The following is a 12,275-nucleotide window of genomic DNA, read 5'->3' on the forward strand; positions in this document are numbered from 1 at the left end:
CTGGGTGGCTCAGTCGGTTAAGCGGCCAACTTCGGCTCAGGTCATGATCTCACGGTCCGTGGGTTCGAGCCCCGTGTAGGGCTCTGTGCTGACAGCTCAGAGCCTGGAGCCTGTTTCAGATTCTGTGTCTCCCTCTCTCTGACCCTCCCCTGTTCATGCTTTGTCTCTCCCTGTCTCAAAAATAAATAAAATGTCAAAAAAAAAAAGCCAAACTTGTAAAATCTGAGAAAATTGTGGTTACCAGGGGGGGGGGGGGCAGGGTGGCGGGGGAGGACAGATGTTGTTTAAGGGTACAAATGTACAACAAATGGTAAATAAGCCCTAGAGACATAATGTATAGTGCAACATAGACAACGCTATGTATTATAATCATCAAACTTGCTAAGAGACTAGAACTTCATTATTCCAACTACTAAAAAGAAAGGATAACCATGTATCATGATAGAGGTGCCAATTATCACTACAATGACAATCATATTACATACAATGTATCAAATTAACATGTTGTACACCTTAAATTTACACCATATATATCAAATATATTTCAATGACAAAAAAATAAATGAATAAAGAATAAAACTTAAATGTGCATACCACTCCTCTGGAGATCTTATTAATATGAAGATTCTGATTCAATTTACCTGGATGGGGCCTGTGATTCTTCATGAAAACGGACTCCAGGGGATGCCTGAAGTGACTTCAGTAAACTGCACTTTTGTTTGTTTGTTTGTTTTGATTTTTGTCTTTTTTGTTGTTGTTGTTCTTTATTCTTTGTTTTTTTGTTTTTGTTTCTTTTTTCTTGAGAGAAAGAGAGAGAGCATGCGAACTGGGGAGAGGAGCAGAGAGAGAGAGAGAGAGAGAGAGAGAGAGAATTTTAGGCAGGCTCCACACTCAGTGTGAAGCCCAACACAGGGCTTGATCCCATGACACTGTGTTTATGACCTGAACTAAAAGCAAGAGTTGGACACTCAATCGACTGAGCCACCCAGGTGCTGCACTTTGTATAGCACCCCCTAAACTGCACTTTGTATAGCAAGGCACTAGAAAGACCCTACCCTTTGATAGGCCATCTTTCCAAAAATTCTTTACTCCTTTGGATTTTGCTAGACCACTCTCTTGGTTCTCCTCCTGGCTAACTGTTTTTCTCATAATCTTTTCTTCATTCCACTTACTCTGTTCCTAAATGTAAGTATACCCCAGACTTTCATTCTCCATCTACTTCTCTTTCTAGGGTGATGGGTCTCTAACTTCAGTGCACAAAGAATGTTAGCCGGGAAATTTATTAGAAATGGTGCTTCCTAAACTTCACTCCAGAGATTCTGATTCAGTGGGTTTGGGGTGGAGGCCATTAGTCTGCATTTTTAATTCTGTTAAAGGAGTTTGGGGCCACAATTTTGAGAAGCATTGACGTAAGGGCACTCATCCACTCTCAGGGCTTTCTTTACCCATGCCCTAGATGATTTCCAAATCACACCTACACTCCAGACCTATCCATCATATCAGCTGGCTACTTAATATTTCAATCTGGATATTCAAAAAATTCAAAATGTCAGAGCTAAACTTATTAACCTCCCTCCCCCACCCAACCTCTTTTTCTTCCCCTGAAATAATGATGAAACCTGGTTAGAGTTTGTGTCCAAGGAATACCTGACTCCTGGGGATTGCTACCTACAGCACAGTTGGCATAAAAATCACCCGGGGAGAGTTTGCTAAAAATGCTGAGTCACAAATTCCTCAAATGCTGATTCCTTAAATCTGGAATGAGGCCCACAGCTCCGCCTTTTGAATGAGGCTCTCAGCAATGATTCTGATATAGACAGCCCCCAGCCCTCACTTTAAAAAAATGCTGCCTTAGGGATTCCTCCAGCAATTCCTAGCAATAGGAACACAGAGGCTTTGAACGCATTTTCCACAGTAGAGTAGCATTAGGTGGGAATAAAGTATAGTGTAACCTTCTCTTTATTTCTAGTAGAGCCCCCCAAATCTACTCGAAATAACTGCACACACAAAGTGAAATCAGTGCACTTCTATCTAAAGTCAGTTTTGGGTCAAGTTACCAGCCACTCCCCGCTAAAAAGACTGATACCCCAAACCCTTTCGGTACCCCCAACCCGTTATTTCTGGATTACCAATGATTTGTTCCCATGCCAGTTACTCTCAGAGATAAAGAATACTTTCTTTCCACTTCTTTTCCTTTTTCCTCCCAATGGTCTTATTTCCGTGAGGATACATTACTGATTTAAGAAATCGAATACCAAAACCTATAATATCTCAGGTAGACAATACATACCACGAGGTGGAGAAAACATCTATTGTTTAATTTATACCTCCCCAAGTAAACTTTTTCAGGCCAACTTTACTAGCAGAAGCTCAATCAATAACACTTTTTATCTTAAGGAACCCTGGTTTATATTCTCTTGTATAAAATCTGTGTAGTTTCAATTCTTTGTTAGTCCCAACCTGACCTCTTTAAGGCTGTGGGTGAATTTGCTTTGTTGCCTGAGAGAATTCTAACTTGATGCTTTCCTCGGTTGTCCTTTTATACACATCATGCTCTTAGTTCAAAAGTGAAATGATTTTGCCGAAGGTTATGAGAATAAAATTGGAGTTCAATTAGTCACTTTGAGACAGGCAACTAAGTGGCTGATCCCTTTTTAATCTTTAACAAGCTCCATTATTCACAAAGGCAAATTGATGTCAGCTTTTAAGGAATCTAAAGTAATGCAAACCACATAACTTTGCAATATTTAAATATTTTAATTCTCAGGATGAAATATGTTTTTCATACTGATTAGACTCTGAAACTGGTTTTAAATGGAAACAGTGCCAGAGGTTGAAATGCAAATACATTTGCATTTATATCAGCCTAAAGGGTCTTGATTCATTTTAATTTTATCTCTTTGCAAACTACATATGCATAATGTTATCTCGATATTCAGTCTCAACCTCCTCTATCTACATATCAAAATGTACAACGAAGAGATCATTTTTTCCCCCCAGAGAAAAATCAGTGGGAGCTGAAAAGATGGGCAATTTACCTAGGTTTTATCCTGAGTCTTTTGCTTTGATTTCAGGTGGTTGAGACACTGATTAACCCTATTTTCCTAAATCCAAAGCAAGACATTTTACTTCGGCTGACTTCATCCGCAGATATATATATATATATATATATATATATATATATATATTAATAGTTTGCAGCTATTCTTTGAAATATCTTTCATCTCTTTATTCCTTTCCTCTTCATATTCCTTTTCTCCACTCCCTTCCTCTCTCCCAGCTGCAAAGATTTGCCCTCTAAGAGAGTGGGGGTGGGAGGAAACCTGGGATGGAAGCAGAGCAGGAGCAGGAGCCTGAGAAGCCAGGATCTGGCTTTGTTATTGGTCGGCTGCTGCCTGATGGATCGACGAGGGAGGCGTGAACTCTTCAGTCTGCTCTGACGGAGCTGAAGTACAGAAACCATATTTACAGGTAAGAGCAAAAAAGGAAAAAAAAAATCTTTTTCTTCAAACTAGAATGCTTCTCAGTGCCTATTGAGACAATTTTATGATACGAACATTATTCTGCAGACATTTCCCGAAAGTGTGTCCCATTCATTGTTTAAGGGAGCTTTGGCTGAGCTGTTTCTTCTCTCTGCAACACCACTAGCTGATAAAAACCCCAGAGGCATGTCTTAACCCTGGATAACTTTCCAGGAAAGTGTTATTGAAGCGAAATTAATAGAGAAAATGAGTCACCGTGTGTCTTTTTTGCTTTATTCAAGTTTATGTGATTGGGAATGAAAGGAAGGATGAGGACAGCCCGGTAAATTCCACAGGTTCTGGGAAAATGGAGTTTTCTCTGAATATACGACATAAAATTTCATGTGGTGTCTTTCAATATTAACAATACAGTAAGTGGTCTAGGAAAATAATTTTTGCAGGTTGTAGACTCTTTAAGCACTACTTTAGAATGAATGATTTGTGTGCTTTTAAGCTCTTTTATTTAACTTACTCCTCTTGATAAATCTCATGATTTTGAGTGGTTGTGTCATTTTATTTAGTAAATTGTAAGCTTATGTGATAAACAACTCTGTTTGTCAACATGCATAGGGTCGTTTTCATTTTAAAAGCTCAGAAACCTGTTTCTGAAGGATTAAGCATTTCTGTAAAAAAAATAGCATCTTAATAGGCAAATTTCATTGGCAGTTTCATTTATCAATCAGATATATCTAGATAAGGGTTCCTTTGCAGCATTTATATTGTTGGTGATATCACTAGGGCAATCATTTTTTTTAACAGCTCAGAAGTTAAGATTTGCTTGTATCTCTTAATATTGCCTTTTATTTTCCCTTAGGGAAAATAAGCTAGAGTTCTAAATATGTAGACTAAATGACACACTTACAGTAAAAAGAAAAATAATTTTACTACAAGTCATTTAATTTTATAGTTATTTTAATTCATAAATATGGGTCAATTAAGGGAGGGGGAACCTCATTAAAACTGAGCTTTTAAGAAATATTACTACTGACTTGGGCACATGGATAATTAATACTTGTTGATTATAATAAAATAAAAGTCTTTCACTGGTGTAAATGATGCATTCAAATATTTTTAAATACTTCCTTTGAATCACAAACTAATAGGAATGAATATATATAATATCTAAGAATTTCTTTATCTTGTTTTTGCTTTTTGTTTTCATTTGAGAATGGATTTTGTTTTTGAGTGAAAGACAAAAACATAACAGTTCTTGCAAAATTAAAAAAAAAGAGAGGGAGAAAAATTACTGAATATTAGGAAAGATTACCTAAATGAATGGAGAACTATCTTAAATTTCCTAAACGTACTAAATAAAGCTGATAGTATGTTCACATACTTATGTCATATTGACCCAAGCAAATACACTTGCCTGGTTTGTTTTGAACTATTTCTGGATTTCAAACATCATTATAAGGTACTGTGATGTTGCCATGTTTCTAATTATTGATGGAATCTTCTGATCTTGGTTTTTAAAACAAAATGAAGGTAGAAATTAATCTATTCCTAGGTTGTAATTTAAGGTGATCTAGGAGACCGGACAGTCACCTCCCAAAACGTGTTAGAAAAAAATAAATCAAGGCAGTTATATTTTTTGGAAATTATAAATTCTGAGTAAAGCTACCTCCAGGAATGAAGGGGAATTGATGAAAATTAGAGAGCAGAGTTCCACATGGTTTTAAATTATTCTGTTTCCTTGGAAACCAGCTGCTGCAGATGCATTTTGCTTTCTTTGGCTAAAAATATCATCCTTTTAATAATCGCTAAGGGAAAGGTTCTGAATAAAACCAGAGTATATTGTTGCTGCTTTTTATAATTTCCTTAATGGCTCACATATTTTGGATGAAAAGTAGATAAACCCTTTCTCAATCAGCATTTCCTATCATGCACTGGCAGACGTCTGCATGAGGCGTCTGCATGCGAAGACTCCATGAGATAACTATGGTAGCTTTCACTGCAGAGACTACACGAAAAAGAGGGGCGGGGGCGGGGGCGGGGGCGGGGGCGGGGGCGGGGAGGCGGGTGTGTGTTGGGGGTGTGTGCGCGCGCGCGCTTGCTGGAGTGGAGGCAGGAGAGGAAAAAAAAAGCATGAAAGAAAACAGTTAAGGGCTTCCTGTCCAAGTGAAGGATGAAACAAGGCAAATGAAAACCATGTAAGGCTGTTCTGTGAGAAATGGCAAAAGCAAGACCATTTGTTTTTCCTTTAGAGCGTTTTTAAGATTCAAATATAGTTCTTTCTATGTTCTATGTTGTGTGTGTTCCCTTTGCATAATACTTTCCTTTTTCTCTTCATGTTCGTACTGGTTAGTCGCACACTGAATGAGACAATAAAATTAAGAAACATATTTTAATGCATCAGTCATTTTAATCATAAAAAGAAAAGCTTGAGATAAATGTTCAGGCTATGGATAGTGAACAGGATTAAATTCATATTTTGACAGATGAGGACATTTTTAAACTTAATGTCCATACTGTTTCTATAATGCTGTCATTTCCTTACCTTTGTAATCTAATATATACAAAATCTAATATATACAAAATAGATACAACAACCTAAAGCTGTTTTAATATTATTAACATAATGTATTTGAAATTTAAAAAGAATTATTATAAATAGAAATATATTCTTTTTGTTTTACTTGAAGACTTTTGCTTTATTTGGAAATAAAATTTCATTCTGTGTGCCTTTTTTTAAAAATAAGAAATAAAAACACAACTATCATCATATTTCACCCTAAGCAATTTCCTAAATTAAAACATTTTCAGAAATAAATATATAAATATAAATATTTTCATTATAAATTTTTTTCTCTCAGCTAATTGGTGAGAGAGAAAAATCATCATAAAGCTTTTCTATCTCTCCTATTATTCTGTTATAATTCAGGTGAGATTCCTAACTCTCTTTTCCCTCTCATTTAAATGTTTTTGACATATAATAGTTTATTTCCATTATTAACCTCAGTCTTTTAGATTTATTGTTAGCGATGTAGCAAATAAAGTGCCACATGCTTGAACTATATTTTAATATATTTAATATCTAGCCAATACATTACTTAAATTAATTTGGTATGTCAGAACATTATTTTTCAAAAAGAGTTAGGGTGATGGGAAGCACTTAGTTTTCATCAATTAACATGAGCAAAGCACTTCAATGGCAGCTCTTTCAGCATAAAGACAGATGACATTAAAGAACACACTAACAAATCAGATGGATTATGCAACCTGGGCAAATAACCCTTATTTTAGGCACGATCAAAATTAAGTGTGTGTCAGGTTCCTGAGAATAATGCATTGTACAGGCTGACTCTCAGCTGCAGATGATTTTAAAATACAGTTTGTTAGTAATGCCTCTTTACTGCTCGATGGTTCTTTATTTGCTAAAAGTAGCTTGCCAGATTCGTAGGTAAGTTTACATGGGTCTCTTAAGTCTCACAAAATGTATTCAGGAAAATGAAATATTAATAGCTTCCCCTATAATGTATGTAGGCAGACAACTTTACAACCATAATGGAAATATGCTAGTTTGGCAAATAACCCCACACTGCTGGGAATGGAAGGATGGGATTTAAAAGAAATGGAAATTACACCGGGGTAAGCAAGCTTGGGTCTGGTTTCACAATGTTCAGATTGTGCTATGTACCCAGGTAATTCAAGCAAATGAAAAATTGCCTTAGCATTTGTACTCTGGTCGGCCATAATTCAAAAATGTTATTGATCAGAAGTTATTTTTGACTTAGTACATATTTAATACTTGATAGTATAAGATAGGGCTTATATAGGTATAGAAAGGGGGTTGGTCCCAAACAGCATCATTACTCTTTAATTACCACTTTGTAAATCAAAAAGCAGGAAATGGATTTGATTCTCCAGTTAATGATCACAGTTGGATGTTTCACAGACTCGATGAATCAGTTGTCAGATCATTTGATTTCCCAATTGTTCAGATCTCAGCTGTTATAATAGACTAAATAGTTTGACCCCAAAATTGCTGAATGTGCATACTCTGAGAATACAGACTCAGCATAACTTTTTAAGTATTCAGTTGAGGACCTTGATAAATGTCAATCCTAATTCTAAGAATAATATTTTAGCCAGAAAACCACTTGACAGGAGTGCAACCTTGCTATTCTTGCTAATCTCACGGCTAAGAAGTGAATAGAATTTACGTGATTTATTTCCAAAGTCTTTGTACTTTTAGTCAGATCAAGAGCTTAACACACTATCTTCTAATACAACAACAAAAGGTGATACACATATTTCTTTTTTCTTTTTATGTTTAAAAAAATGTTTATTTATTTTTTCAATATATGAAGTTTATTGTCAAATTGGTTTCAAAAAAATGTTTATTTTTGAGAAAGAGAGTGGGGAGAGGGGCAGAGAAAGAGGGAGACCGAGAATCCCAAGCAGGCTCTGCCCATGAACCATGAGACCATGACCTGAGCCTAAATCAAGAGTGGGGTGCTCAACCAACTGGGCCACCCAGGTGCCCCAGTGCACACACATTTCTATGTTTCTCCTGATTCGCATGCCCATTTGTACAAAAACCACCAACTACCAGGGAAAAGTGGTAATTATGCGATTTTTTTTGTATCTTCAAAGAATATTGACTATGAAGTCCTTTAGCAAATACTTATTGATTTTCATGTATTCCCTTTGAACATTTTAGTCTTCTGTTACCCTAGAAACATGGGACTGGCTTGTAGAGATGGTTTCTTCCTGGATTGTTCATTTTACCTATCTAGAAAGAAAGGCACAGAGAGGGATTCCCATGGTGATTTTTTAGTAAGAAACTGAGCATTTGCTTATGCAAAATAACAACAGCTAATCACTATGTGTTTGTATTCAGTGTTGGATATAATGCATTAAATACTGGATGCAATAAAAGGATGCTTTTAGGAGGACTTTGGAAGAAGGCAAAAAAGCATGGTGTGGCCAGAGTTTTACAGTTGCACAGAACTCTCCACTTTAGACCTGCCTCTGGTATCCTTTTACTGATGTCTTTGACTTACCGTCATAGTCTCCTTGACTTCTTGTGAGCTTGCTGTCAGGGTAAAAAATGAGTCTTAGTTTTGTTTTCTAGTAACTGTTGATACAATTGGTTGCTGTCATGTTGTGGATATATCTCAATATATTTAATGAATGAAACAAATAATTTCCCAAACAGGACTCCTGAATGCATTTACAAAGATTTCCTTTCCCATCCCACGTTAGGCCAGCCGCGGAAAATCAATATCTGTCATCAGTCATTACCCAGGTGATACTGGGTGTGATGCTGTCAGCATATTAAGCCAGAAACACTCGAGAAAAGATTTTCAAACATTATACAAAAAATTATTCTTTTGCTTTCTCCAAATTCCTTTCTGGTAGCTCGTAAAACTCATACTTCAAGTTTTAGATTGTTTGCCCAATATGGTAACTAAATCAGCAAGGGGTCCCAAGTGAACGCTCCTGTGCTGTGGACCAAAGTCCTCTAGGGCTCAGTGTCACATGGGAAACTGAGCTTGGGGACTGCCATTTTAAGCTTCTATATTCAGAAATCTCCATACAACTTACGTGCAGAGTCAATAAAAACAGCCCAGAATTACCTCAGGCTTGTCCCACCCTTCCTGCCCCAGCTTCTCAGTGTGGTCGTGACAGGCACTTTTTTGACTTCTCTATGAGCTTTTATTCAACTATGTTAACTATAATTCTTGGTGGCAGGCGTGTCCTTTGTCGACAACATGTAGTATAAACAATAGTATAATCAGTTGTTTGCTGGTTGAATAAGAATAATTGTGTCAGATAGTCATCTTGCCCTTGTCTTATACTCTCCCAGTGACAGAGGCCCCTTCCATTCTGAGGCAGTCCCTTCTTTCCAGGTGCTGCTCTGTTAATGCTTTTCAATGTAACAACGTCCATGTCACGTAAATGTTGTTAAGCCATGCAAAATTACGTATTTGTACAAACTCCTTTGAGCTCTCCTACTTTGACAAGAGATTTCATCTGCATATACGTCACATCTCTTGACTCCCTGCACTGTGCTGTTTCATTATACTGTTGCTGTGTTTTGATACACACACAGAGAGATTATCACTTATTAAATGAATGGATTAGTTGTAAATTAACATTAATTATAGCATAATTAATTTTAACATAATTATATTTGTATTAATATAAAAGCATTAAATAATATCTGTGTAAGAAAATGTAGTAATATATATTTTATTGCAATCTGAGTGCTCTCATACATAGACTCTTAGTCAATTGTTCTTCACTCTCTTGAGTTAAGTTGTTCAGCAATATTTTTCTTGTGCTCTGGGCGCACTTTTCTGCATTTATATTGTGTTCTGGTGAACAATTGTAAGCCATAATGCTTGGCAAATGACAATCCTGAATCAGCTACCAAGAAATCAAGGTTGCATGCTGAGAGTTCATATATCCATTTTAATATGTCTCAAGGTAAAGGTAGGCAGATAATATAGCACCAATGGAAGTCCCACAGTCTACCACATCCAGGTAGAACTGACCAAAAAGAAAAAAAAGTATGTTATGCTCTGATGTGATGTCTGGGAGTCTGAAGAGAAAGAGTGATTCCTAATATACCATTACTGTGCACATTTATGTGGGAACTATACTGTGGTGTACATGTTTATGCTCTAAGTAAGTGATTTAATCAGCCAGTCAGCATGCCTGTTTCCAGAAATGCATACTTTGAGCTAATGGGGTATTTTAACTTTGGCTTGCCTATTAGTTTTTGTTGTTTTTTTTTTTTTTTTTAGTTAGTACAGCATAATAATTGATGGGATGCATAGTGGACTCTGCAGTCAGGCAGACTGTAGTTCAGCTCTGAGCTATACCATCTTATTGCCTCTGTAATTTGGGCAACTGACTTAAGCTATCTGAGCCTCTGTTTCCCTTTCTGTGAAATTCAGTTGTCAACCTGGGTGATGCTGTAAAGATTGATAGACGTATACTGAACACTTCACTACAGAATTTGGAACATAGTATGGAATTGTGTGTAATTTTAGTTATTAATGTTATTGTTAGTCATCCTTTTCTGTTTACAAGCTGAATAGAAGTCAGGAATGGAAGAATGGAGCCAAATAATACCCAGGGTTTTTAATGGCTTCCTAAGTATTATTCTTCATTTAAAGGATTAAAAAACCCACACAATTCCGCTAGATTGGCAAGTTTTTCCACTTTTCCATATTAACTGAAATGAAATCATTGGACATCAGCTAGTTAAGTTAGTATTGTATGAGATGGTGTTTTTCTATGTTTTCATAATTGTGAAAACAAATCCTAGAATCATTAATGAATAGCAATGATAGGACTTTCAAAATATCAAACCGGTAAGGCATTTTTCGAAGTTCTGAGTTACTGAATATTCCATGAAAAAGTATTCTTTTCTTCTAAGTGTACTTCTTTATTTTGACAGAGAAAGTACAAGTGGGGGAGGGGCAGAGAGAGAGAGGGAGACAGAGAATCCCAAGCAGGCTGCACACTATCAGTGCAGAGCTCCACCCCGAGCTTGAACCCACGAACGGCAACATTGTGACCTGAGCTGAAGTCAGATGCTCAACTGACCGAGCCACCACCCAGGTGCCCCTCCCAATAGTCTATGCTTACATAAATTTGTAAGAATCTGGACAAAATTTAAACACTACCAATTTCTGGATACCTTTATTAATGTGCAGTGAGGTTCTCCAAAAAGAATATATAGTATTAAGAATTTTTAAGACTTATTTGGTCATAAATCCCCTTTCCAACACAAAACTTCACCCACTAAAATGTTATGGATCAAGTTTGGTATATGCTACATTAATCATTTTTAAGACAGATGTACATCTATAATCTCTTGAAGAATCTCTAACTTGGGGCGCCTGGGTGGCGCAGTCGGTTAAGCGTCCGACTTCAGCCAGGTCACGATCTCGCGGTCCGGGAGTTCGAGCCCCGCGTCAGGCTCTGGGCTGATGGCTCAGAGCCTGGAGCCTGTTTCCGATTCTGTGTCTCCCTCTCTCTCTGCCCCTCCCCCGTTCATGCTCTGTCTCTCTCTGTCCCAAAAATAAATAAACGTTGAAAAAAAAAAATTAAAAAAAAAAAGAATCTCTAACTTGAAGGCTAAAATATGGTATATATTTTAATAATTTTTTCAATATGAGAATAGTTCCAATGTTTCCAATACAAAAATACTTCCAAAAGTACTCCATGAATTACATATTTTTCATAAAAGTAATGTATTCAAATTTTATATTCTTTTTTTCCACCTATGCCTTGTTTTTAAATTTTTTACAAAGTAGCATGTGTACTGATGTTTCAAAATATTCACTGTCACAAAGGAGCATTATGTCCAATGTACATAAGAAATGTACATTCTAAGCTTCATGTTGCTCAATGATAACAAGGAAACAATAATACTTAGAATCATTGTAAGTACAAATGAGATAACACATTCACAGAATTTAGTTTCTGGCACAAAGTAAGGACTCGACAACATTATTATGATCTATTTATTTAAAAGAAAAGCAATTTATTAATCAAGAAAAAAATAGGACAATTATGAAGAAATCTCAAAGAATTATGATTTAAATTCTAAGAAGGCACATAGGTGTCCAAAGTGTTCATGACCAATTTCTTCTGTAAAGGTAATGTAAAAATACCAAAAATCACAAACCAGAGTGTGCTTCTTATAGCTATAATAAAATGTCTGTAAACACAAACAATGTATGTACTTTACTGGGAAAAAGAATGTTAAGTAACTTAGACAAATACGCACAA

The 12,275-nt window shown here is 36.3% G+C and overlaps 1 protein-coding gene across 1 annotated transcript in view; it reads left to right on the top strand.

The window, feature by feature from the left end:
• Nucleotides 1–3,367: 3,367 nt before the first annotated feature.
• CSRNP3 (cysteine and serine rich nuclear protein 3) overlaps nucleotides 3,368–12,275 on the top strand; it is a 219,686-nt gene continuing 210,778 nt past the window's right edge. Inside the window, exon 1 of the mRNA XM_043576935.1 lies at nucleotides 3,368–3,471. The gene's annotated coding sequence lies outside the window, so the exon portion shown is untranslated. The remainder of the gene's footprint in view (nucleotides 3,472–12,275) is intronic.

This window comes from Prionailurus bengalensis, chromosome C1, assembly GCF_016509475.1.
Source record: "Prionailurus bengalensis isolate Pbe53 chromosome C1, Fcat_Pben_1.1_paternal_pri, whole genome shotgun sequence".
In the NCBI taxonomy this organism is placed as follows: domain Eukaryota; kingdom Metazoa; phylum Chordata; class Mammalia; order Carnivora; family Felidae; genus Prionailurus; species Prionailurus bengalensis.